Consider the following 27,938-nt stretch of genomic DNA (forward strand, 5'->3'; position numbering starts at 1 on the left):
CCACTAATTGTGATTGGCGTGTCAAGCAGAGGAGAGTCTTATGGGACCGAATGCTTAACCAGAGAGGGATCTGCACCTACTCTGGGTAGATGGTGTCAGAAATGAATTACATTGTAAGGTAGGCAGTGGCTGTCCACAGAGAATTGGAGAATTGTTTGGTGTGCAAAACCCACACATTTAATGTGAGAAGCGTTGTGAGTAGAGAAACGTGCTTTCTTTTAAAGTCAAATTATATAGATAAGGAAATAATATCAAAGTAAAATCTCGGGGTAAGAGAAAGTAATTGAAACAATGATTTGTAATGTAAGGGTACTTAAGAGATTGGCAATTTTTCCTGGTATTTTGACAACTCAAGGAAAAAACAGGGAAAAACCTTAAGACTGAAAAGGTGAACTTATATATTTCAAAAGGAAGGATACAATGGAGTATTACTCAGCCATAAAAAGAAACGAAACTCTGGTATGTACTGCAATATGAAAGACCCTTGACAAAATTATACTAAGTGTAATAAGCCAGTCACAAAAGCAGAATATTACATGATTCCACTTATATGAGGTATATGGAAGACAAAAATTTATCGAGACGGGAAGCTGAGTATCAGTTACTACTGGTTGGAAAGAGGGGGAATGGAAAGTTACTGTTTAATGGGTATGGAGTTTCTGTTTTGGATGGTAAAAATAAATTTTTTTTTTTTTTTGGAAATAGTGGTGATGGTGATACAACATTGTCAATGTACTTGATGCCAATGTATTGTACACTTAAAATGGTTAAAATGGTTTATAGTGACTAAGAGAACACACAAAAAATATATATTAAAAATAGTTAAAGTGGTAAGTTTGATACTGTACATATTTTACCACAATAAAAAGTTAATTTTTTAAAAGAAAGGGGAATTCTTATAAATTACAGTCAGTTAATCTTATTATTCCTATTTTCAAGACAAGCAACTTTGAACTAATTGGGTTAGCCAAATAACTACTTGGTTACCTGGGAAGCAAGGTTTTCTGCAGGAAGCCCAACTGGTAAATAAAATGATCAGTATGCCATAAAGAAATAATCAATTCATCTACAATTAAATGTAAATAATGAGGTAGTTCCACAGGATTTTGTCTGCAGAACACAACTATTTACTGTGTTTATCAACATGTGTTATTTCCCCTGAGGGGCCGGCGTGCTCCCTCCCATCCATTAATGAGAACTTACCACTGAACGTGCTTCCGTTTCTTTCTTCTGGCTACCAGAAAGCTCACACGAAGTCTGCCAGACTCATCTTATGACTGGCATATTTCTATTCTCCTTGTCCCTGGTACTAATCTTCTATCCCTATTTATAGCTTATTTCACTGCCGGTTTTCAAAAAATTGGATATTGTCTCAAATTCTTCGTGAAATGAGGCAGGTTGTAAAAAATAACAATGCAGTTTGATCCGTGGCATGGAATCTAATATTACAAGCATGCACCTTACATTTGCCGAGCACGCCTAAATGGACGATTTGGATGAGTTGGTGAACCTGTCTTCAAGTCAATGGAACACACACACAGAGGTGCACACGCGCACACAAACACAGGCACTTGGTCCAAACTTCTGTGTCCATTTCCTCAGCGCTACCCTCAGAGAACTCATGATCTGGTTAGAAAAACAGCCTTCTTACTCATTATTTGAAATGTTAGAGGAACTAAGGCCGTTGTTAAACAAAAATAACTGGAAAGCACAAATGCTTATGCATACAAATGAAACACACAAACAGACAAACAAACAAAAAACAAGCTATAACTTTGAATAGGGGCACAATCTCCAGGGATGTGCAAATTTTTTTAAAAAGACTTCAAATTTAAAAATTATTGATTAAAAATGTGTGGAGTGGATCACTGTTCATTTTTACTTTGGTTCTTGTTTTGAAATCATTCCACACCCTGCTTCTCTTAATCATACATTTTGAGGGCTGATTCAATCTAGTGTTTTAAGTAATTACCTTAATGTTCATGACTTCAAGCTACAAGTCCCATTTTCAACTTTTACTAACCTATTGGACCACTTTGGAAGAAAGCACTGGACTGGGTGACCAAACTGTTAAATTATGACTAAAGTCCTTTCTAAAACAGAGGTCTGTAATGATACAGGAATACAAAATTTTTGAATTAGAGAACAGAAATAATTGGTTCTATTCCTCTCGTCTTACCAGGTCTTTGATATTAAGTGTCCAAGGTGCTATCATTGTCACTAGGGTCAAGGTCAGGATCGCAGTCCGGGTCTTTTCCTGCTCACCTCTGTCATCCCAGCTGCGCTACGATGTACCTGAGAATGGGCACCAGCATTTACGCATCTTCAAACCTCAGTCCTGACGGGAGGACCTAAGTGCCCGACTATACACAGGTTCCCGTGTTAGGGATATTTCTTTATTCTAGAATGCTTAAATTGAAATTCCAACACCGAGAAATAAAGACTCACTCCTTTCATTTCTCATTTCATATTTCTTTTCTGCAGAAACCCAAGAGTACACAAAGTGATGAGGAACAAAGGTAATGAATGAATTCCCAGGCCCCATGTAGAGGAATAATTAATCCATTTGCTTCTCATTTTGATTCTGTACCTCCCTTAAAATTTATTATTAGAATTGAGCAGATGCCCTCTACAAAGGGTTTTCCTCATAATGAAGTCAGAGCCTGGAGAGTCAGGGTACTGCCGCCTAACTCTGCAGGCAAACAGGGGGACCGCGGAAGTCCTTGAAAACATATGTTCTTTCAAGTAAAACCTTGAACTTCAAGAATTAACTCAAAATTACACTAGAGTCCTTTCACCCTGCAATTTTTGACTTTCTGAACTGTATGCATATTTCCCGTCCATCAACAGTACACAAAACCATAGAAGTTACACGAATATGGAATACTCTAGAAGATAATTTTAATTGGGAAGAATGTCATCAAAGCCTGAAACCAAAAATTTAGGCGAATTTCATGGTCTAGAGGCCTGGCAAGGAGATGAATATAGGAATCATTTCGGTTATATGTTAGAATTCCTACAATCCTTTCATTTGGCTGCTGGAGTCAAAAAACACAGGCCGCTCAAGGGTTAATGTCTATTAGGAAGTTTTTCCTGTATTGTCTGGGGCACAGTTCTACAAGGCACAGGAAACACACCTAGATCTAGTTATATTTCATTGACTTGCCCCACATTTAATATGTGCTACTAATGCTAATAAAAGAAAAGCAAAATAAACTAAGGGGGTCAGAAATTAAGACCAGGTGAATACATGTCAGGATCTAGAATAATGTTTCATAAATAATATGTGGTCAATAAATACTACCCCCTCTTTCTGACTTCAGATATCACTTTTCCCTGGTATATTTATTCATAGCCCTTTTGTGTCTTCTGAACTAATATATAAATTATTATGATAATTATTAAGTGGGTTACATGCTCTGGGGCTTGAAGTCATGACCCTGAGATCAAGACTGAGCTGAAATCAAGAGTTGAACACTTAACTGACTAATCCACCTAGGTGCCCCTGGACTAATGTATTTACTTATTTATTTACTGAAATATTTAATTTATTTATTTCACAGACAGAGATCACAAGTAGGCAGAGAGGCAGGCAGAGAGAGAGAGGGAAGCAGACTCCCTGCTGAACAGAGAGCCCCATATGGGGCTCGATTCCAGGACCCTGGGATCATGACCTGAGCCGAAGGCAGAGGCCCTAACTCACTGAGCCACCCAGGTGCCCCTGGACTAATGTGTTTAAACGTACTCTTTTTACATTCCTGTTTTCTTTAACTTCTTTCTGTTAACGACTTCTACTGAGTTTTCTTCCCCTTATTGGGGTCGGGTTCAGAAAACTAGTAAGAAGTAACATCACCGATGTTAAAAACTTCATGTCCTCCAGCAGTACCTCACACTGTGCTACCTTTCTGTACGTGTGGTCAAGGCAGAACTCCTCCTGGGAATGTGGAGCCAAAGTAAAGCCATTAAATGGGTCATCCTTATCCTAAAATGGGCAGAGTAGGGAGGGTGTTCACATCTGGGATTTCTCCTAGAATTAGAGCTTCTAGTTCAAGGCTGTTGTATCATATACTAACTAGTTCAATGAGTTAATCTCATCACATACCCAAATTAGCTTGAGTATAATATAACAAAATGATAAAATTAAATAAACAAAACATGACTTATGTATCAGAGATAGAAGACTTGATCTGACGCTAGTCTTTAGGTTGGGGCTGGAAGTTGGCCAGAGAAAGAGATGTGCTCAATGCTTTGTAGATTTTACTGGCTTGGTCAAGAGAGGAAGGGCTTGCCATGCTAACCGGAACTCTTTTGTGAGTTTATATAAACATTGTGCTGAAGCAAAGGTACTTTCCAAGTCTAGGAGATAGATCTCACTAAATAATTTTTCTTCCAGTGCCTACTCCATACCAGGCACTCTTACAGTTGTGGACAATTTGTCTGACATTCTATGACCTTAAAAAAAATTACTTTTCCTTCTGCTCTCTTGCTAAAAGTTGGATAAGAAACACGAATACAATATATTGCCACTGATTATTTCTACATCCTCTTTTATGCCAGTCAGAACGATAAACTAATTGTTACTGATGAATTTACAATCACATTTGAATTCCCCAATATCTTTTCTTCTCTTTAAACATTTTTTTCTAGTAAAAATGATTAATATTTGCCCAACATTTGAAATCATTTTCAACCAGTTAACCTCCCATATCTTTCTAAGAAGCCCAGAATTTTAAGTCCATTCTGTAAAGAAATAAGACCAGAATCATCCTTGTAGTTTATCCCTGGCTATCAAATTTGCTAACTTCTTTAGTTGGAAAGGAGAGAAGGAGTGGAGGAAGGTGCCTTTGGCTGGTATAGGTCAGGAATCAACATGAGGCAGCGTTTAACAACGTTTCAATTATGAAGTGAATGAATAATATTATGAAGTCTCATGAAAATTATAATAAATTATTTCAGAGAACAGGAAGGGCAAGGCAAATGAAAGTCCCATAATATTTATCCCATCCCCATTGACTCTGTAAGAGTTGAATTTTGAAAAATTTACTTAGACACACTAAAAAAGTTCACTTATTTTATTTTTAAAATCCAAACCGAACATGTTAAAAAATAAACTTATTTTTTCTTCAGTATGTGCAAGAAGGCATGCTCGCAGGAGCCGATATTTGACAGATCACTCTGAAATGTGCACTCAGCTATGTGCTATGAGAGTGTCTCCTAATTTTGTAAGAGGGACTAAGGCTAAGGGGCGTCTGCTTAGCATCAAAGAATCACATCTGGGGTTTCTGCGTAGTGATCTCTAACACAAACGAATCCGACGAGTATAAGATGTTTTAAAGAAAAAGCAAAACTTATCTCCTTACCTATTGTTATTGTCATCCATGATAACTTAAAAATAATGCCTTCACAAATTTGAACGGTACCGCAGATATTAAATGCATTCCCATGGGAATAGATTACGAACGGTGTCTTCACTTGGCACTTTGTTTTCTAACTCAGCAGCCGCTCAACATTCTCTCAGTTCTCCCTCATTTCCACTGGACTGTCCATATTGCTGAGAGAAATGCGGAATTGACATTCCTCCAAACCAGTTAAGAAGGTCACTGAAAACATTTTAATATGGTTGGAGGTAATCTCTTTTACTGAACATTCTGCAGAAAACTTTTCTTTTTTCCCTTTTTTCCCCTCTGATGTACAAAGACAGTAGTTCATTGTGCAAATTGCACAGAACATTATTCTTTTTGAATGTAGGTCAGCAGACAGTGTTGATTTCTGCAGCCTGGTCCTTATATTTCTGTATATGTAATAGTTACACAGGAGCAGTCCCGCTTTCCCATGGCAGAGAGATCTTTAATGGGATAACCACAGACTATCATGGAACTGCCCAACACAGGGGACCCATTTTCATCCCAGACTGAGTGAGGAGAGCTGATTCTTCTTGTGGAAAGGAAGAGCAACTGGGTGGCTCCGTGGGTTAAGGGACTGACTCTTGATTTCGGCTCAGGTCATGATCTCAGGGTTGTGAGATCAAGCCCCACACTGGGCTCAGAGGGGAGTCTTCTAGATTCTCTCTCTCTCTCTCTCTCTCTCTCTCTATATATATATATATATATATATAAATCTTTTTTTTTTTTTAAGGGATGAGGCTCTAGTACCACCCTTCCACCAGCATGAAGCAACACGGAAGGTGACACAGAAGCAGATTCACAGAAAAGCGCTCAGAAGAGAAATTCATCCCTTGTTAAGAAGTAAATAAGAAATGGAACGTATGATAAAATATTAGGGGAAAAAAGCTTCCTTGGGGCTATGTTTGAGGTACATGCACAGCATCTATCAATGTGGAAAAACAGCATCATCTACAAATAATAATAAGGATCACAAACAGAAAATCTTGCCGGAGCAGAATGACGTGTCGCATTGGGAAAATAAATGATCGGCAGAGTAGGTCAACACAGAGATCGACATTTTGATTAGACTAGACTATCCTTAAACATGCCCTCCAATTCCTTAGTTTTCTTCCATCTTCCCCCTTTGCCCCTTCATCTCCTTTTCTCTTTCTTATTATTAACCTAACTACACAATCTCCTACCTATATACCTACCTATCTATCCATCCACTCAAATACACCGACGCTCCTTTGCGCAAGTTAACTATGCGTTCCAGACATCTACCTTTTCCTTCACCATTTTCAAGGACTTTTTTCATGATCTGCATAAAATCGAGGAACTAACGTGGGTGGTGCCAAAAGCACTGCATAACAATTTGGGTGCCAGGAACTGATCAACCTCACAAGAGATAGCCTTCCCTTCAGGATCCTAAGTCAGCCCAGACTCATTTCGACTGACAGGTGCCACAATTTGCACCATGGACATTAAAAATATTTAGCAGGAATGACAAAAACCGTGCTATGCTTACCTTAGGCATCAGTGATCTCCTTCCTCTCCTTAACATAACCCTCCGCTCACTTAAGGCTAGGCAATCCCGCTCGCACCTAAAAGATGCGTTTGCAGCATCTTGATGTGACTAGTGTTGGGTTACTCATGTACCACATAGGTAAAGTGTTTTACTTCCTTGAAGCCTTCTTTTTTTTTTTCTTAAGATTTTATTTACTTGACAGAGATCACAAGTAGGCAGAGAGGCAGGCAGAGAGAGCAGAGGAAGCAGGCTCCCTGCTGAGTGGAGAGCCCGTTGAGGGGCTTGATCCCAGGACCCTGAGACCATGACCTGAGCCGAAGGCAGAGGCTTAACCCACTGAGCCACCCAGGCTCGCCTCCTTGAAGCCGTCTTAAAGGAAGCGCTGACAACTTTCTTTGTCCCTCCACTTACTGTAGGCCGGAAGAGAGATGTGACGACTGGAGCCCCCATTGCCATTTTGGACCTGATCCAATACCCCATCGGCAGAAGGGTGAAGGCTTATGAAACACCCAAATGGCACCATGAAGCTGCCATTGCCTGGAACTTACAGTAAGTGCAAAAGTCCATCCCTGGAAAGGTAAGTCACAATTTTTTGGCAATCTCTTACCTGAGCATGCACAAAATACTGATAAAGTAGGTAAAAGTCAACATGAAAAACTAAATAAAGTACTAATTAACAGAATTTCAGTGCTTCTTTTTTTTTTCTGTTAGTATGAAACCAAATATAACTCTAAAAGAGAAAGCATCTGTTCTAATAAGTTTTTTTTTCACCTTTTTTTTCATATCCATGTAGGTTGCTTGGCTTTAATAAAAATTATATTCCATTTAAATTTGTTACTATTCAATAGTATTTTCATCGTGAATTACTATGATGCATGAGTTTCATGCCTTGACTCAAGTCCCATTTTATGTTGATGTTATACTTTTTAAATCTTTTTTAAGATTTTATGTATTTATTTGAGAGAGAGAGCACTGTGAGAAAGAGAAGGCACGAGCAAGGGGGAAGGGTGGAGGGAGAAGCTGAGTGAGCAGCTACGCCCATGAGGGACTCCATTCCAGGACTCTGGGATCATGATCCGAGTTGAAGGCAGACGCTTAACCTACTGAGCCACCCAGGTGTTCAATGTTGATGTTTGAGAAGACAATTGCTTTTTTCCTCCTCCAAACCCAAACAGCACTTAGGTATACATAGCATTCTTTTGACACACCAACATTAACTAGATTATAAACTCAAGGAAGACAAGATCTTAGTATTTCACATGACTCACAGGGAATTGATTTATACACAGTGGGTTTTAAATGTTACTGGGAGATATGTTGTTTATCTGTCTTATGTAAAATATCATTTCCATTAAATCTTAGGAAGGCCAGCCTTATTTTTAATAATGGAACTATTTATTTCACCAGTTTCCTTCACAATTCCAGCTGTCTCCAAAGGGTGAAAAACAAAGGTCTAAAATACATGACCTTGTAAAATCAAGGAGAATAAAATCTATGAATATCTGAAATCTAAAACTTTTAAATGCTATTAATAAAGACATCAAAATTCTGTTTAACATACTTTGCATCTCTAATGTTCTTAACAAAACATGCATTTCAAGCAGAAGTTTTAAGAGTTTTAAATCACAGATTTTCACAGCATTTCCTTCCGGCAGCTGATGAAAATTGGATAATATACAATCAGAACACTTTTTCTACACATTTTAAATTGATTGAAAAATAGAAACAGATTTAACATTCAAAAAAACACATTTGCAACCGTTATATAAAAATGGTCTGATCTGATTTAGTAGATACTAGGTATAGAAACTTGGAGCTGACAGCATTCTTTGCGATGTTTTAAAACAGAGGGAACGTATTACAGCACCCAAGCTGCTACTCTCTCAAAATAAGTGCCTCTGACTAACAGTTTGAATCTTCTGAAAGGACTATCGTAAAAGAAAACCTTCCAGTTAATGAAAGGCATTTTCCATATATCATTGCAGGTACCGGCCTGACATTAAATCGGTTATGAAGAGTTTTCAATATAAAAACATAAAAATAATAAATTGCTGAACAGGAGATAGAGGAAATACAACACATTTGCATAAGATTTGAAAGTTCAGCATTTATTACCATCTTTAATATGATATATTACTTGGCAATTGAAAAATAACTAGGTGACTATACAGGTTGTCAGTCTGCATTAACTAGGTGTGTATTCAAAGAAAATAAATAATGAACAAAAGTACCTGCCTTACATCATGTGTACTAAGCTATAAAGGCATTGGCTACATGTCCAGAAATGCAGTCCAGAGAACACAATCCTCTTAAGTAAGAGGAATCATATTTATGGCTAGAAAGATATCACATTTACTCTCAAATACTGCTTGACTCAAGTAATTCATTCTTTTCCAAATATACGGTAAATATAGGTCATTTTTCTCTGCATAATTTGCTTCTCTTTCTTTTCTGTATGGTGATTGGGCACCATTCCTATGTGTTTTTCAGAAGGCCAGGTCACAACAGCTAAAATGTAAACGACTATTAGAGGAACTGAGAAGAGAGATTTGAAAAGAAAGAGTCTTAACTCTTCCACCCTCAAGCACTTCAATGTCCCTGTCTATTATCATTCTGGTACCAAGCCAGGGCTCTAGACACTGGGTCCATGGAGTTCACCTAACCAACCACATGAGTAAGAGCAACCTTCTATCTTTCAATAATAAAAAAGCCTCTAAAAAGAAAAAAAAAAATTGTGAGTAAATAGGATACATTTTGCTTATGCAAGAAATATTCTAATAAAAGTATGGTTTGTGTTATGAAGCTTTCTTCTCAAAACACATCTTGACCACATTTGAAATATGAATCACCAAGCACCAGTTAATAGAAAGAGGAAGGTTGCATGCAAACTTACATATTAGTAAAAAAAAAAATAAAAAAAATCCTAAAAGAAATAACAACATTAAATTCAGGGAATGTAAACTACATGATAAAAATGGTTATATAATAAAGAAAGTTAGCTTATATAGGATTCTCACTCTAAACATTATTATTATTAATATTTATAAATAAAGTAGCCAATTTATTATTCAAACTAGAATATTTTGGGGAGAAAAATGGGGAACTATTAGTAATAGGCATTACCTGAGAAAATGTGAAGAAAACCAGGAGATGTGTTCACTCTATTTATAAAAGATGGGAGGGTACCTCATTTGGCTGGAGTTAAAGACCATGAGATATCCTTAAACTTTACCAAATGAAAACAGATTCATCGCAATTATTTTGTCTATTGTGGAAAATTATAGTGAATTATTAAAACTTCCACACATGGCCATGACCAAATAATGGGAACTGGGCATCCTCTTTCACCCTAAACAACAAAGAAACCGAACAGAATATATAAAACAACTGTTTTGAGGCAATGGGTAACAGGCAGCGGAGGACTGTGATCTTCGAGACACAGAAGTCCATAGGAAACAGTGCTTGTGGCTATCTGCCCTATGGCAGTGTCCAGAATGCATATAAGGAAGTAGAGCCAAAGTAGAGCACTGTGTTATCATTAGTCAGAGTAGGCAGAGGTCAGAGTTCAGGACAACAGAAGCATCTAGAAACTTGCATGGTAGGGTACAAGAAAGGAGTATGCTCCCAGTAGGATTAAGAGAAGTGAAGAGTGAAAGACGGCGTGGAGATTCTCTGGGGTCTTTGGCTAAGGATTGGGTTGCACATACAGGGGGTGACATTCCAGGTGATGGAACAGAGTGGGCTCTTTACTGTGAGGCTGAGAGCTGATATTTCTGTTGATCTCTTTTGTCTGGGGTCATGCAGGATTGAGAGCTGTTAAAGCCAAGTGAGTCTGAGTGGTAAGAATACACTGAGTATTTGAAAGCACTGAATTGAAATTATAGACAAGCTACAAACTGAGAGTAAAGATAAAGACTTAGAGTAAAGGATATGCCCTAAGGCCTAGGATGAAAGGGAGATACAGCCACCTTAACAAAAAGTAAAATCATCCTAACAGTTTAAAAATAATCTTGAGTTAGGGGTGCCTGGGTGGCTCAGTGGGTTAAAGCCTCTGCCTTTGGCTCAGGTCATGAGCCCAGGGTCCTGGGATGGAGCCCCGCTTCGGGCTCTCTGCTCAGCGGGGAGCCTGCTTCCCCCCTTCTCTCTGCCTGCTTCTCTGCTTACTTGTGATCTCTCTGTCAAATTAATAAATAAATAAATAAAATCTTTTAAAAAAATAAGTAAATAAATAAAAATAATCTTAATTTAGCGGTCTACCAGAACAAAACTCAACACCTTTAAAGGAAGATAACATAAACCAGATTCTCCTGTAATTCTTTATGACAAATATCAGTAGTGTTCAGAGTATAACTAAAAATTACTGTAAATGTGGAAAAGCAGAAGAATGTGACTCATGAGCAAGAGGAAAAGCAAGCAATCAAAATATACCCCATAAATATCTAATCTAATATTAGTATCTAATATCCTTAGATACTAAAATATCTAAACTTAGATACCAAAGTGAGCAGACAATGACCTGAAACAGTTATTATAAATATGCTCAAGGACTTAAATGAAAATAGGTACACAATGATTAAACACATGGAGGACTATCAGTAGAGAACAGAATATCTAAGTACTTTTGTAAGTAGAAAAGTAAAATAACTAAAGTGAAAATCTACTGGATAACCTTAGCAGAATACTGGAGACTGAAGAATAAAGGGTTGGTAAACTTGAAAAGAGATCAAAGAATAATACCCAATCTCAAGAACACAGAGGAAAAAAAAAAAGATTAAAAATAAATGAATAGGTATCCATAAGCAATTTTTAAAAATCAGTCTTAACCTAAAGCTCACACTTTGTACAAAAAATAACTCAAAATGGATCAGAAATTTAAATGTAAAATATAAAAGCATAACATTTTTAGAAAAAAAGAAAAAGAACAACATCGAAAAAAGTCTGAGACCTAAAACTAGGTGAAGAATTCTTACACTTGACCCCCAAAGCATTACCCATAAAAGAAAAAGTTGCTAACTTTGCCCTCATGAAAATGAGAAGCTTTTGAAAAACTCTTTTAGGAGAGTTACAGAAAATATTTGCAAATCACATATCAACAAAGGACTTGTGTTTAGAATATATTGATTACTCTCAGAATTCAGCATTAAAAAACAAACCAACCCAATAAGTAAATAAGCAAAAGACAGGGAAAAAAAAAATTCGCCAAAGATGAATATGCCTGGAATCTAACCACATGAATGGATGTATTTTGAAAATACAAATTACTATCATAATGAGGTATCACTACAGACTTATCAGAATGGCTAAAATAAAATACTGATAATGCCAAATGCTGAGAAGGATGTAAAAAAAAAAAGTACCATTCATACACTGCTAGTGGGAATGTAAAATACTATAACCAATTCGGAAAATAGCTTGACATTTTCTCTTTTTTTAATTTAAATTCAATGAGCCAACATATAGTACATCATTAATTTCAGATATAGTATACAGTAATTCATGAGTTGCATATGACACCCAGTGCTCATCACATCATGTGCTCTCCTTAACGCCCAAGCCCCACTTGCCACCCCCCCAACTTCCCCTTCCACAGTCCTTTATTTGTTTCCCAGAGTCGAGGGTCTCTCATGGTTTGTCTCCCTCTCTGACTTCTTCCCATTCAGTTTTTCCTCCCTTCCCCCACGATCCTCTGCACTATTTCTTATATTCCACACATGAGTGAAACCCTATGATAATTGTCTTTCTCTGATTGACTTATTTCACTTAGCATAATACCCTCCAGTTCCAACTACGTCGATGTAAGTGGTAGATATTCATCCTTTCTGATGGCTGAGCAATATTCCACTGTATATACGGACCACATCTTCTTTATCCACTCCTCTGTTGAAAGACATCTAATCTCCTTCCACAGTTTGGCTATTGTGGGCATTGGGGCTATGAACATTGGGGTGCGGGTGTCCCTTCTTTTCAGTACATCTGTATCTTTGGGGTAAACATCCAGTAGTGCAATTGCAGAGTTGTAGGTCCTATTTTTAACTTTTTGAGGAAACTCCATACTCTTCCAGAGCAGCTATGTTTGACATTTTCTTTTAACATTAAACATGCATATACCAGACAACCTATCAACTGCACTTTTAGGCTTTTATCACAGAGAAGTATATTTTTATGAGACATTTGTACATAAGTGTTCATAGAAGCTTTAGTAGTCTCCAAACTGGAAACTTTCCTTCAAAGGATACGTGGCTAAACAAATTGTGGTACATTCATGATGTGGAATGCCACTCAGCAATACAAGGAAAGGATTCTTTTTTTTTTTTTTTTTTTTAAAGATTTTATTTATTTATCAGAGAGAGAGAAGGGGAGAGAGCGAGCACAGGCAGACAGAATGGCAGGCAGAGGCAGAGGGAGAAGCAGGCTCCCCGCTGAGCAAGGAGCCCGATGTGGGACTCGATCCCAGGACACTGGGATCATGACCTGAGCCGAAGGCAGCTGCCCAACCAACTGAGCCACCCTGGCGTCCCGGAAAGGATTCTTGATACATACGATAACTTGGATGAACCTTAAAGGAGTTATAGTAGGAAAAAAAAAGTCAAAGTTTACATACTATATGATTCCATTTATATGAAATTCTTTAAATAACAAAATTATGGAGACCAAGTACAGATTAGTCACTGCCAGGGGTTAGGAATGGGGAAGGATGTGTGTAGGTGTCAACAGGTGAAATGAAGGATCCTTGTATTTTTAAGTACTTGTAATTTTAATTGCTAGTACAGTTCTGTATATTGGTTGTAGTGGTAGGTACACAAAGTTATACAAGTGATGAAATTGCACAGAACTACTGACACACACATACATACAAATGAGTGCATACCTAACTAGTAAATAAGTTCTGTGGATTATAACGATATCAATTTTCTAGCTTTGATACTGTAATATAGTCACGTAAGCTGCAAACACAGGCAAGGTTGGATTAAAGGTTCACAGACCTCCATGTACATTTCTTTGAAACCTTCTGTGAATCTATAATATTTCAAAATAAAAAAAGTCAAAAATATAAAATAAATGAACACACCCTTAGTAACCCAGAGGAAAATATCAAGTAATCCAACATACATTTCACTGAAGTTCAGAGGAGAGAGGAGAAAATATTTGAAAACAAGGAAAAAATACTTAACACACTAATAAACTAACATTCTAATTTTTTAGATCCAAAAGTTCCGCAAAAACCATGCAGGAAATACAGACAAAAAGAAAAACAAAAACAGAAATAAGCAAAGAGGTACCTAGTCACATCTGGGCTGAAAACCAAGGATAAAGAGAAAATCCTGACATTAGTACAAAGAGTAAAAGACTCATTACATATAAAGCAACAGTTCTTAACTGGGGGCAGTTTTGTCCCCTGGAAAATCTGGCCATTTCTGGAGACATATTTGATTTTCATAACTCGGAGTGGTTGTAGGTGCTAATGGCAACTCCGTAAGGCCAGAGATGCTGTCAACCATTGTACAACACTTAGGGAAGCCACCCACAACAAAACATTGTGTGGCTTACCATATGTAAAGAGCTAACCCGAGAAATCTTATTATAAGGAAATAATAATAGGAATGATGGCCACCTTCAGATCAGAAGCAATGGAAGCCAAAAGATGATTAAATGACACCTCTAATGACAGGAAAAAAAAAAAAAGTCTCTCAACCCAGAATTCTATGTCCAGTTAAAAAAAAAAAAAAAGAAAGAAAAAAAGAATAGAAAAGAAAAAAAAAATCTTTTAAAATAGAGTAAAGATTTTCAGATAACTGAAAGCTGAGAAAATTTGTCACTAGCAAACCTGTCTTGCCAGAAATGCTACAGAAATATCTTCAGGCTAAAGGGCAATGATACCAGGTGGAAAGTTGATCTATGGAAAGGAATGAAGAATATGTAAAATGATAAATATATGGGGAGATATATATGTTATATTTCATACATATATTGACATATTATATGCTATAATTTTAATAATTATTTATTATTGCATATAATTATATATGCATATGTGTACATATGTATGTATACACATATACACACAAACACACACTCTTTTTTTCCTTCTCTTAGTATTATGGGTTGAACTAAAGCTCCCCAAATTCATATGCTGAGGTCCTAAACCCCAGCATCTGTGAATTTGACCTTATTTGGAAATTGGGTCTTTGCAGTTTTGTCATCACATTTAGATGAGATCAATAGGCAGGACCTGATTCCAGTACGACTGATGCCCATCCAAAAAGGGGAAACCAGGATGCAGAGACATGTGTCTGGGCACAAGGAGAATACCCTGTGAAGACTGGAATTCTGTTGCCACAAGCCCAGGAATTAGCAGAAGCTTGGGGACAGACCTGCGACAGAGCTTCCCCAGCACCTCCAGGGAGCACAGCCCTACTCTCACCTTGAGCTGGGATTCGTCGGCCAGTGGAGCTGGGAGACAATACATTGATTTTGTTTAAGCCACACAGCCTGCAGCTTGTTACGCAACCCTACTACCAAACCAATACACTTAGTTTCTCTAAACAACAGACCCTTTATGGCAAAAATAATAATATGAAATTGCCGTGTGTTCATGTGTGTCGAACTAAAATATATGACAAAAAAAACAGTACAAAAATGAAGGTTCAAATGAAATTTTGTTTTTCTAGTGTTTTAAAATGTTTTTCAAAGCATACTAAGTAGATTGTCATAAGACTGCATGTTGTAAACACGTAAAAAGTTATCTTAGGTACAACTAAAGAGCCTGAATGAAGGAATTAAAGTGGCTATTGAAAAAAAATTTTTTTTGATTAGGGGCCCATGAGTGGCACACTTGGTGAATGGCAGACTTCTGGTTTCAGCTCGTATCATGATCTCATGGTTGTGAGACTGAGCCCATCTCGAGCTCCACACTCAGTGCAGAGCGTGCTTGAGAGTCTCTCTCCTTCTCCCTCATACTCTCTCTCTCTCAAATAAATAAATAAATCATCAAAAAAATTTTTGGATTAATCCCTCTAAAAAGAAATGAGGAACTGAAGAGTCAAAATGAAATGCAATAAATAGCAAAATTGTAGATTTAAATTGCAACAATTTATTATATGCAATGAGCTGAACCCTCCAATTATAAGGCATACCAGAAAAATACAAGAAAGAAGTATATATTATCTCAAGAAATTCACCTTGGTTTCAAGACACCAATAGATTGAAAGTAAAAGACTAGGAAAAGATACACCACGTAAACAATAGGCAAAAGTAGGTGATAGAGCTCTGTCTGCATCAGACAAAGCAGACACAAAGATAGAGAATGTTGCAAATGAAAGAATATTTCATAAATAGAAGCCTTGATTCTTTAGGAACTTACAATAACCTTAACAACAGGCATATGTGTATGCAGGTAACAACAAAGCTTCAATAATGCATGAAATCAAAATGTTGACAGAACAACAGAAATACTGGTAAATCTATATTCATAGTTAGAGACTGTTAGGACCTTTCTCTCAGTGTTTTATAGAACGCATAGATTAAAAAAAAAATGTTAGGATAAAGAGGATTTCAACCACATGACCAAACAAATTGAAGAAGTTTATATTTATATAACACAACACCCAACAGTTTCATAGTATGCATTTCTTTCAAACGCACTTAGGACATTCACCAAGATAGCCATTATGATGTAATCAGCTACAAAATAAAATGTCTCAACAATTTCAAAAGATGGAAATCTCACAAAATGCAACTCTAAAGAGAGAGAGATTAAATTAGAATAAGAGATCTAAAAAAATCTCTAAGTATTTAGAATTAAAACAACACCCTTCTAAATAATCTGCAGTAAATCATAAAGGGAACCAGAGGATATTTGGTTCATACTCTCTAAATGACAATGAAAATATCATGAATAAGAATTGGGATGTAGTGAAAGTAAAGATCCAAGGGAAATTTGTAGCTTTATAATATTGATATAGGAAAAGAAGAATGATTTAAAGATATAATCCAAGTTACTGTCTTAAGTATTTGGAAAAAGATCAAATTAAAATGAAAAGAAAAAACAGTAAAAATAAAAATTAATTACATTTTAAAAAGACAGAAAATTTACATTCCAAAAGTTGGTACTTTGAAAAGACTAATAAATTTAATGGAACTCAGCAGAGCTGATCAAGAAAAAATATTAAAAGAAAAAAACACAAATTAGCAATGTCAGGAATGACAGAAGAAATATGACTATAAATGATACAGAAATTTAAAGGATAATAAAGAAATATTATGAGCATTTGTGGGAAACTGATAGCTTATATGAAATAAATATGTTGAAAAATTCAATTTACCAAAATTAACATAAAAATAAAAAAAATGTAAAAGCTCTGTATCTTTTAAAGAATTAAATTTGTAATTACAAATTTTCCCAGTAAGAAAACTTCAAGCTGAGATGGATTGTCTGGTGAATTCTATCAAGTTTTATGGATAATGAATCTAGAAAAGTTATAAGAAAAGACAAGAGGAGGGAATACTTAGATACCTTCTAGTTCATTTAATGAGGTTAACGGTAACGTAATAATAAAACCTGACAAAAATTCTTGAAGAAGAGACCAATGAATGTCCTCCAGAATATAAAGCTAGCTAACTTCTATGAATAAAATGTCAAGTCAAATCCAAGATTATATAAAATGGTCATACGTTACAATAAAGTGAGGATTTATACTGGGGATGCAAAAAGGGTTTAGGAATTACAAGATCAGTTGAATCCACCAAATCATCAGGAAAGGAAGAAATGTCACATAGTCATTTCAATATGTGCAAGAAGAAATTCATTTGACAAAATTCAACACCTATTCATTATAAAGAACACTTAAACTTGGATCAGACAAAACTTCTTTAGTCTGAAAAAGCACCTACAAAAAGCCTAAAGTTAACATCACACTTATTGATAAAAGATTGAAAACTTTCCTTTTGGGGCCAGGAACAGGCAAAGATGTCTGTTCTCACCTTCTATGTCATATGGCTCAGGTCGCCCAAACTAATACGATAGCAAAGAAAAAGACATAAAAGGCATAAAGATTGGGAAAGGTGAAGTAAAATTCTTTATTCATTGACAAAGTGACAATTTACATAAAAATCCAGAGGAGCTTGCAGAAAAATTACTAGGAGTAGTAAGGCAATTTGAATGATTGCAGGATATAAAGTAAAAAAAAATCAGTGGTATTTCTGCATAATGGCAGCAAGTGATGAAATGTTAAATGTGAAAATTTAAATGTGGCTTATAATAGCACAACAAGCAAAATATTTAAGAATAAGCTTTACAAATATGTGAAAATTCTACAGTGAAAAGCAGAACATGTTAAAAAAAAAAAAAGATAAGTAGAGAGTTACCATGTTCATGTATTGGAGAACTCAACATTTTAAAAATAGTTATTTCTCTTCAAATTGAACTATAGACTGGTTGCAATCTAATCAAAATCTCAACAGGACTTTTTGCTTTTCTCTTCACTTTTTCCTTCCTTCTCTCCTTCCTTCCCTCCCCCTTTCTTTCTTTCTTTCCATTTTCCCTTTTTTTAAATACAACTTTTCTAAAATATAAATGGAAATATAAAGGATCTAAAGCTAAAACAATCTTGAAAAGGATAACACAATCTTGAAAAGGATGTAATGTAAGTTGGAGGACTTACATTACCTGATTTCAAGACTACGTTGTTCAAGTAGTCTGGTAGTGGTATAGAGATAATGAAACAGATCAATAAAATAAAATAAGCAGCTCAGAAACAGATATGATCTATTCGTTTTCACGAAGTGCCAAACAGATTCAATTGGGAAGGAATTATTTTTTCCATAAATTGTGCCGGAATAATTGCAATAAAAATGTGTAAAGAATGCATCTCAACCCCTACCTCAAACCATGCACAAAAATTAATTCAATATCATCATAAATCCAAATGTAAGACCAAAGCTTTAATGATTTCAAACTTGATGTTGGCAAATATTTCTTAGAGAGAACACAGAAAGCACGAACCATACAAGAAAAAAAAAAATGACTAATTCATCAAAATAAAAACAGTTATTTATCAAAAGAGATAGTTAAGGAGATAGACAAGCCACAGACTAGTGACAAGATTCACTGTATATAAAATCTAACGAAAGTCTTATCTCCAAATTATATTTTAAAAACTCCCACAAATCAAGCAAACACAGCAAATGGGCAAACAATTCAAATAGACCCTTCAAAGGAAAACGGGATATATAGATGTCTAACAAACACAAAAATATCCGTACACCACTAATCACAAAGGTAATACAGAGTAAAGCCATAGTGAGATCACAAAAAAGCTAAAACCCAGAAGACTAATACCATCAAATGTTGGTAAAGATTTGGGAGAAATGGAGCTCTCATGCCTCTCTGGTGGGAGTGGAAAATGGGTCAAAGACTTTAAAGCACTGTTGAGCAGTCTGTTCTACGGTTAAACATACACCTGCTCCATGACCCAGAAATCCACTCTTTGATATTATTCCAAGAGAAATGAATACACATGGCCACCAAAGACTTTTACAGAAATGTCTGTAACAGCTTTATTCATAATATGTAAAACCTGGAAACAACCTGAATGCCCCATGAGAAAATAATAAAAATAGATAGGGCAGTATATTAATTTAATGAAATACTACTGAAGAGTAAAAGAAAAAAGGCTGAACTTAAAACTACTTTTAAACTAAGCAACAGCCACGAGACTCAAAAATACCACATTGAATAAAAGAAGCTAGAGGCAGAAAAGCACACATTGCACGACCACATTCAAATGAAGTTCAAGGGTAGGCAAAAACTCATCTCCAGATAGAAAGTTACTGGTGAGGGAGAGTGGTTAGGGATTGACCCTGTCTTGATGACAGAAAGAACTCCTTGTTTTTCACACTTAATGCATATTAATAGCTGAATGGAATATATGCCAAGTAGCTATTTTTGTAATTCCCAACATTTTAAAAAGTTGAGATATTACTGTGTTGCATTTTTTGATGTCAATTTTAATCTTGCAACTCTATAAATACTTTATAACATACATATTCTTTAAAATAAATAGAAGAACCACTGAAGAGTTTTAAATAAGATAGTTAGGAAATATTACTTTAAATGTGTTTCTTATATGCAAAATGCACATAATTAAAGACAATTAAGTACATGTTCAAGAACAGGTTGAGGTGATAGAGGTATAAAGGAGACTACAGAGCTCTCTAAACTGGAGAGTATCTTTAAAATTTAGGAGTAGGACAAGAAGATTCTCCGGATAAAAGATAAATAACATATAATGGACAAAATTTGGTAAAATAGGCAGATAATTAATGACACTAAAGGTAAAAAACAAAGATGATTTGAATTATAGAAGTCATTTTTTAAAAACAGCACCAGTTGCCCTAAAATGAAAATTAAGTAGGGCAAGTCACATTTAATATATTATATTAATAATTAATTTTCATTGGTATATTAATAATTAATAAATTATTATATATTTCAGTATACAAGAAATCGAGCAGTGAGAGTTTTTTGGGAAAAGTAGGCTAGGTAGAAACTCTAATATTTTTGTCTCCAGGATCTTGACCAATAAATTACAATCTAAGCCATTAAGTGAAACATTTGGAGTGTTAAGGTTTAATTACTATTTCTTGGGAAGAAGCCTCAAAATTAACAGAGATGAGGAGGCTCTTAGCAAGGACTTCCCTTGAATAGATAACCGGAAAGGCAGTTACCTCTCTTGAAATAAATGTGATTCCATTTCTCATTTATTATGCTAAATACAATAAGGCCTTTAACAAATGTGACATTAAGCCTTTAGCTGATCTAAGTGTACCTCTACCTATTTTCTTGGTTCCTTTGAGAAACTGCAAGATCTTCATCATACATTAATTATCAATTTAAATCAGTCAATGCTAAAAGAAAATCTTTTGCTCTAATTATAAGCGACAGTTGCTGTAAACATTTGACGTGATGAATACCTTTCCTGATCTTGGGCAGGCTATAATTTATTAAGCACACATACAAGGAAAAACCCGAGTGGAGTGCTTAATCAGCAGTGACCCACAATTAAAACAGGTGATATTTGCTAGGTTTAAGAATAAACGCAATATGACTCCAATTAGCTGTCAAATCATCTGGAAACACAGCTGTTGCATAAATAGAAAAATCACTCAGCCTTCCTGCTCTCTTCTTCAATTTTTTCTTTATTTTTAAGCCATTTAAAAAGATAGTCCCTTTATTCACAAAACATTTAAAAACAGGGGAAACTAATTCGCAGTGTTGGAAGTCATGAGGGTAATTAACTGTGCTGGGTGGGGATTGGGGAAGGTAGGGAGACGGGAAATCTTCAAAAGGGCATGCGATTGTAGGGATCTACTGGGTTGCATGTAGCACTGTTTCTCAGCTGTGTCTTGTTTTACGGATGTGTTCACATTGTGAAAATTCATTGAGCTATGGACTTAACAACCTGTACATTTTTCTGAATGTTATACTCCAATAGAATTTACACAAAAACATCAATTCTTCCCCAAACTATGTGGAATCACTTCAGCATGGTGTCAGAAATGAAAGGCTGTATATAAGCGTGATTTATAAAAGATAATAATTTTCTTGAAAACTTTCCTCATCAATTCTAATCTCCAAGAAAATACAGCAGAATATTTTTAAAAATTTATAAAACAAGGCTTTAAGCAAAATAGAGGCACATTAGCTTTTGATAACAGATTTAAAATTTAAAGGCTACTTACCAAAAAGGTGTATTCTCCTTCAATTTTGTATCAGATCACTCATTGGCGTTGCCACGCAAAGACGCTGGTTGTCTTACAAACCTGGAGAAACAGTACAAATAGAAAAATTGCTATACTATATTTATTTTACTATCACTGTATACATCATACTATAATGTATGTATCTCCATAACTATAAAATGATAACTCATTCACGTAACCCTTCATGTAACAAGCAACTGCTAAGTATCTTTGTATGTACCAGGAGGTACAGGAGAAATTAGGCAAATAAAGAAGTACAAAAAATGTGTCAAATTTGTGAATACCATTAAAGAGGAATAGATCAAAGTTATGGGAATCAGGAGGTTACTTCCAAGAAGGAGGATGGGTAAAGATTTCGGGGTGGGGCTTCAGCTGATCCTCAAGAAAAAATCTGATTTCTTAAAGAAGGTGGGCAGGAACTGGAACAGGGAAGAAAGGTTGGGGAGGGCAATCCAGGTAAATGAGACCAAATGACCAAGTGGGGAGTTTGAACATAATGGAACAGGGGGTGGGGAGGTGAATGCTTTCAGTTTCACTGGGAAACATTTTCAGAGGATTTGGAATCAGTGAAGTCCTGGGTCTAGAAGTTGTCACTTGCAGTGACCGAGGCACTAGCTAGGTTCAAGGATTCAGGACAAGCCAATACAAAAGATTATTGCAGTGTGTAGTGTAGCTGTAGTGGGAGTTTGTAGCAGAGGAACCAATGAGGTCCCACAGACAGGGCTAAGCAGTTACGAATCTCAGAGAAGTGATCACGAAAGCAATGGCGATTGATGTGGTCTCTCCGGAGAGTTAGAGTCTGAAGAGGGAGGGCTAGGGACAGACTCGGTTCCATTTACCAGAAAGGAAAAGGTAAGTGAGGAAGCAATCAAGAGGAAGCATGAGGCTCACAGGAGTCTGGCATCAAGAAAGACAAGGGAGATGGGACGCCTGGGTGGCTCAGTTGGTTAAGAAAGACAAGGGAGAAAAATGTAATGGAAGACACTCTGCTCAAGAACAGAGTGCTTTGAAATTCAATCAGGACTAATGCTAAAAAGTGTTTTATTTCCTTTGTTTGTTGACTTGGTAAGGTGCAAGGTATTTACGGTTGATGACAAAAATTGGGGGGTGATGGAAGCTGACCTTCTATTTGGCCATTGTGCACAAACATCAGCACCAATTTTTATAGCAAATCTCTTGATTTGTGCCTGAACCATACCAGTTGTTAAAAATCTGCAAATCACCTTACACGAGGGCATGATCTGCTCCGGTACGTAGTTATTTCTATGAAATGGCACTCTGACATTTTCTTAGCACATCAAGGATCTCTGCAAATGATTATATTCAGTAGATAAGGGTCCCTGAAGGTGATTGAGGTATTTTTTCCTCCCCCAGCACAGTGACTCTTCCCCACAACTTGGATATGTGTGGACATGGAACCCCAGAGACAACCACAAAGCGATGAGTTCATGTTTATTGAGCATATTAGTACTAAGTGTTTTATGAGCATTAATTAATTAATTAATTAAGATTTTATTTATTCATTTGACAGAGTACAAGCAGGGGGAGCAGCAGGCAGAGAAGGAGGGAGAAGCAGCTTCCCCACTGAGCAGGGAGCTCAATGCGGGGCTCGATCCTTGGACCCTGAGATCATGACCTGAGCAGAAGACAGAAGCTTAACCCACTGAACCACCCAAGCACCCCACTGATTAGTTCATTTAATCTCCATAACAATCTTATAAAGCAAGAACTATTTTTTATCCAAAGATTCCAGAAGAGGTAACTGAACATGATAAGACTTAGGTAATTTGCCAAAGGTCACTCTTCCCAAAGCCAACACTGATCAGTGCTTTTTCTCCTGGTCAGAGTTGGAACTACTGTTCACTAATACTCTTGATTTCTACATAACTCTCCAATTGAGTCCCAAGTCCCATACTAGGGTGCCATGCTGGGGCACGTTGGCACACTCTGAGCTGGAACACATAAGAGGCAGATCCCTGTTACATTTCCTTATAGTCTCTACCTTGATGAAAAATTGGTTTTTTATGCTGTGGAACACTCAGGCCCATGGCTTATGCTTTACAGTTTAAGTAGCCGATGCTCTGTTTCTTCAGTTCCTGGTTATCAGATGTCCCACTAAGAGCCTGGTATGGTGGAGTAGGTGGTACCTAGTGCCATGGCAGAAGGTGGGGGTGGGGACCAGCCAATTCCCAAATTATATCTAGGGATTCATTGGTCATTTGTGACTCTAAAGACTGCAATTATAGGAGAACAGTGATTACACAAACTGCTGTTTGCTTTCTGTGGTCAAACCTTTGGGTTTCACAAATCCATACAAGTAGCTTGGCACTGGAGGATCTCTATCTGCTTCCTACGTGATTACCGAAAATGGCTGGCAGAGGAAGCTGTTGGTTCCACTGCATTTTGGAGAAGCTGTGGGCTCCTCAGTTTGGATTTCTAACGGAAGAAACTTAATGTGTTTTCATATGAAAATGTGTGGGCCTTGTGCTAAAGCCATGCTGATTAAATACTCTTTTCTAAAACTCTATCTTATCATTGGAAGGGAACATGTAGATTGTCTGACTTATCAAGTACCTCAAGGACCACCAAGAGGCAAGAAGACAGATAAAGGGACATGGGCAGCATTTAAGGCACACTCAGGCTCTGTCTACCGCTTTCTCTACAGAGAAAGTTCACTTTCTCTGCATTTCTCTGCATTCACTTTCTCTTGCATTTGTTATAGTGAAGCACTGGGCTTTTCTGTAAGAGTGCATTTGAATGTCAACATTCACTGCTTTAAAAATATTAAAACGTTTAATAAAGAGAGAGAGGAGGAGACAGAACACCTCTCACAAACAAGTAAGCTTAAGCGCAGAGACTTTAGATGGCTTTGTCAAGGTCATATCACATAGCTATGGAGTATATGACTCATTACCAGAAATCAAGTCTTTTGGCTCCTGGTCCAGTCATAGCATACTTAGGAATAAAAAATAAATTAAATAAATACATAAATACAAACAAAACAAAAACAAAAACAAAAAACAGGCAAGAGAAAAATAGACATTTACAGATTAGCCTCGATTACCCAACATGAGTCTCTACAGCTAAATACTCTTTTCTAGTTATCTTATTGGCTCTGTACATTTTATCATCTGGCACAAGAACCCAGTCATATCATCTAAGATTATTTCTCTGAGAAAATTCCATGGTTCTTATTTATTTGTTCATTGAAGAAATACTTCTTGCACATCAGCTATGTCCCTGGCACCGTATCAGACAAATACCGTTTATACGATGCTGAGCAACAACAAGTATGGTGACTGGCCTAACCAAAATTCTAAATGCTCCAGCTGCAAAGACACTTTCCAATCCCGCGAGTCTTCTAGCCGACCACTGACTATTTTTCTCCACACCCGACCTTCTGTTACTGGAGAACAATCACACAGACAACAGAAGGAACATGGAGTTTCATGTTCAGAAACAGAGAAGTTTCATGAGAACATGGCACATGTTTCGTGTCAGGCATGGGTAGATGTTGCGTACACGGGCATGTACTTCATCCCCACAATAGTTCTGTGAAGCTGCTGCTGCTTTTCCTGTTTTGAAGCCTAACTTGGTTGAGTCTGAGGAACAGGCTTTCTGCCTAAGACCACAATGGCTCTTATTTGTCACACTGTACCTATCTTGCTGTGTCCCTGAGTCAGTCACACTGTCTGTAACCTCTGTCACTTTCCTCCTTTGTTGAGATTCCTTTATTATGCCCAAAGGGTATCACAGGCTCTTTACACTTGGTGGCCCGTAGAGACAGACAGTCAGAGATATTGGCCAACTATGTTTGAAGGAGATTTTACTATTTGTGGTTGCTACAACTTCTGGAAAATGCAAATATATATATTTTAATATTGATGATGGTTACCACTGAATTTTTCAACATTTTATTTTCATTTATTCAAACATCACACTAAGTATTATCAGTTAAGATGCCTATCAATATCAAGGTAAACATGACGGCTTTTGGTTGTAGTTGTTTAACTTTGATATACTTCAATGCTATAATAATATCAATCCTTCATTACTTACAATTATATAATTCTAGAGAATATACACAGTCCCAGCACTTAATATCACTGCTGAACCATAGTTCTCTCTCCTAAAAAGCAGCCTCTCCATCTGATCTTGAACAGATGGCTGATCTTGAACATTATGCAATGATTCAGGATTTAATCTTCCTGGGGTTCACAGGTCAGCATAATTCATTTAAAAGTAATCATTCCTAAAGTTATCAATTGTAAATATGTAGCTTCAATGAGTTCACATTGTTTTAAAATTATAGGATTTTTGTTAAGGGTAATGATAGGCCAAAAGACAACCCAAGGAAGCATCTATAAAATAAATAACTCAAGAGTGGGACAGTTGGTGTGATTGTTCCATCATACAAATTGTGAATTAGATGGACATACAACTGATCACCATAGAGTTAATCATGAGGGTGTTAGGAACTTCTAGATTGACGGCGACGTGGGCGACTTATCCAGAGTTTATAGTTAACAGCCTCGATTTCTTGAAAATTACAGAAGATAGAAATAGCATGTTAATTTATGGGGAGTAATTACTGATGGGTGCTAGTGAGGTTAGCCATGTAATCAAGATTATGGTTTCCAAATATCAAGTGAATTAAAATAGTCATTTACTATTAACTTTACTCTTGAAAAAACTATTTTTGGCTTTCGGTGATTTTAAATGCCTCACAAATATTTAGAAGATCACCAAGATCTAGGGATTTTAAAAAGTGGATATAGCGCATATAACTTAGAGCAATACCTACGCTGTGCAGATTTATAAACAGTGGAAACCAACTGATTATTTTAAATGGACTCAAATTTATGAATTTCTATGTTAACGATTTAATTTTTCTACATGTTGAGGTTTTTTCCAATCAAGTCTCCTTAAATATATATTTGGGAAGATTCTGATAAGAATCATAATACAAACAAGAAGAATGAAGTAAGCAGATTTCTAAAGCTCTACAAACCTAGGGACATGTATCATATCTGAAGATCACAGGAAAAAAGTGTCTATGATGAAAATAGACAGAGTGGAAAGAAATGGTTATTTCTGTCAGTGCTAAAAAGCTTAGAGAGTCACTGATTAAGGTCACTGCCAATTTTATCAATGAGGAAAGTGCTTTAGCAAGGCTTCAACCCCTTATTTTTACCGTCTTCTGTGTAAGCATGTGGATGACGTTTCTGTCAGGGTGTCCAAGATCAAACACAAACAGCATTCAGGGTCAACTAAACTAGAATTTTTATCAGAACATCTAGACTGTCTAAAACCTACTCCAAATAATGCATTTTGTGTCTTCCTGACCCCTTGTCTCCTTCAAAGCCGTCATCATGAAGAACAACAAAAATAGAGAAGAAGAAGGAAGGAAGGAAGGAAGGAAGGAAGGAAGGAAAAAAGAAAGGAGGGGTGGAAAGAAAAATGGAAAAAAGAACTAATAACCATATTAACATTTGTCCTTGGCTTCCCTGGAAATAAAATCTATAAAGTTCAAGACAAATCTTTCCTTTAAACATTTATCAATAGAATAACAACAACTACTGACAACAGTAAGTAAGATCGAAATCCCAAGCTCCAAGCTGATATCCAAACAACACATTGCTCATCAACGACCAACACAGCCTACTCTATACAGCTCGGGTGAGATCTATGAAGTCATGTTCCCAACCGTAAGCTCCACATAAGGAGGAAAGATGTGTGTAAATGGAAACTGGTAGTACTTGAGTAAATGTAATTGGAAATTATAACAGGACAAAAAAAAAAAGAGTAATTTCACATTAGAACACACCTTAAATCACTTTGTACAGACGGTTTGACATGTTCAGACAAACAGATGTCGTCGGAGCCCTAACTGAGTCATAGGATCAACTCACTGTAGAGCAAAGGAAGAACAATCCATGAAAGAAGTAGCCCAATAGTTTGGCATTGATAATTCAAAGTCCTGGGAAAAGGATGATGCCTTCTGAAAAACACTGACTTAAATAAATCAGAGCACACTGTCGCACTTACGCAATCTGCATACTGAGATTCCCCATCTGGAATACAAGAATCTAGGATCTCACACTTCAGACCTATCAAGGCAGTTTACCCACCATCTTGAATTGTCTTGATACATCTTCCTCTTATCAGACCTTCCTCAATTTTATTTGCTCCTGATCAATATCTTGGCTGATTTGACAGTGACAATACGGCTGTTAACTTTAATCGTTCCCTGCACTGGTTCCCCA

The 27,938-nt window shown here is 36.5% G+C and overlaps 1 protein-coding gene across 1 annotated transcript in view; it reads right to left on the reverse strand.

Moving 5' to 3' along the window:
• Nucleotides 1-27,938, reverse strand: part of TENM3 (teneurin transmembrane protein 3) — a 2,451,411-nt gene that overhangs the window by 727,532 nt on the left and 1,695,941 nt on the right. The window contains exon 8 of the mRNA XM_082715814.1: nucleotides 21,652-21,732. The gene's annotated coding sequence lies outside the window, so the exon portion shown is untranslated. The remainder of the gene's footprint in view (nucleotides 1-21,651; nucleotides 21,733-27,938) is intronic.

Source organism: Mustela nivalis (assembly GCF_964662115.1).
Source record: "Mustela nivalis genome assembly, chromosome: 20".
In the NCBI taxonomy this organism is placed as follows: Eukaryota; Metazoa; Chordata; class Mammalia; order Carnivora; family Mustelidae; genus Mustela; species Mustela nivalis.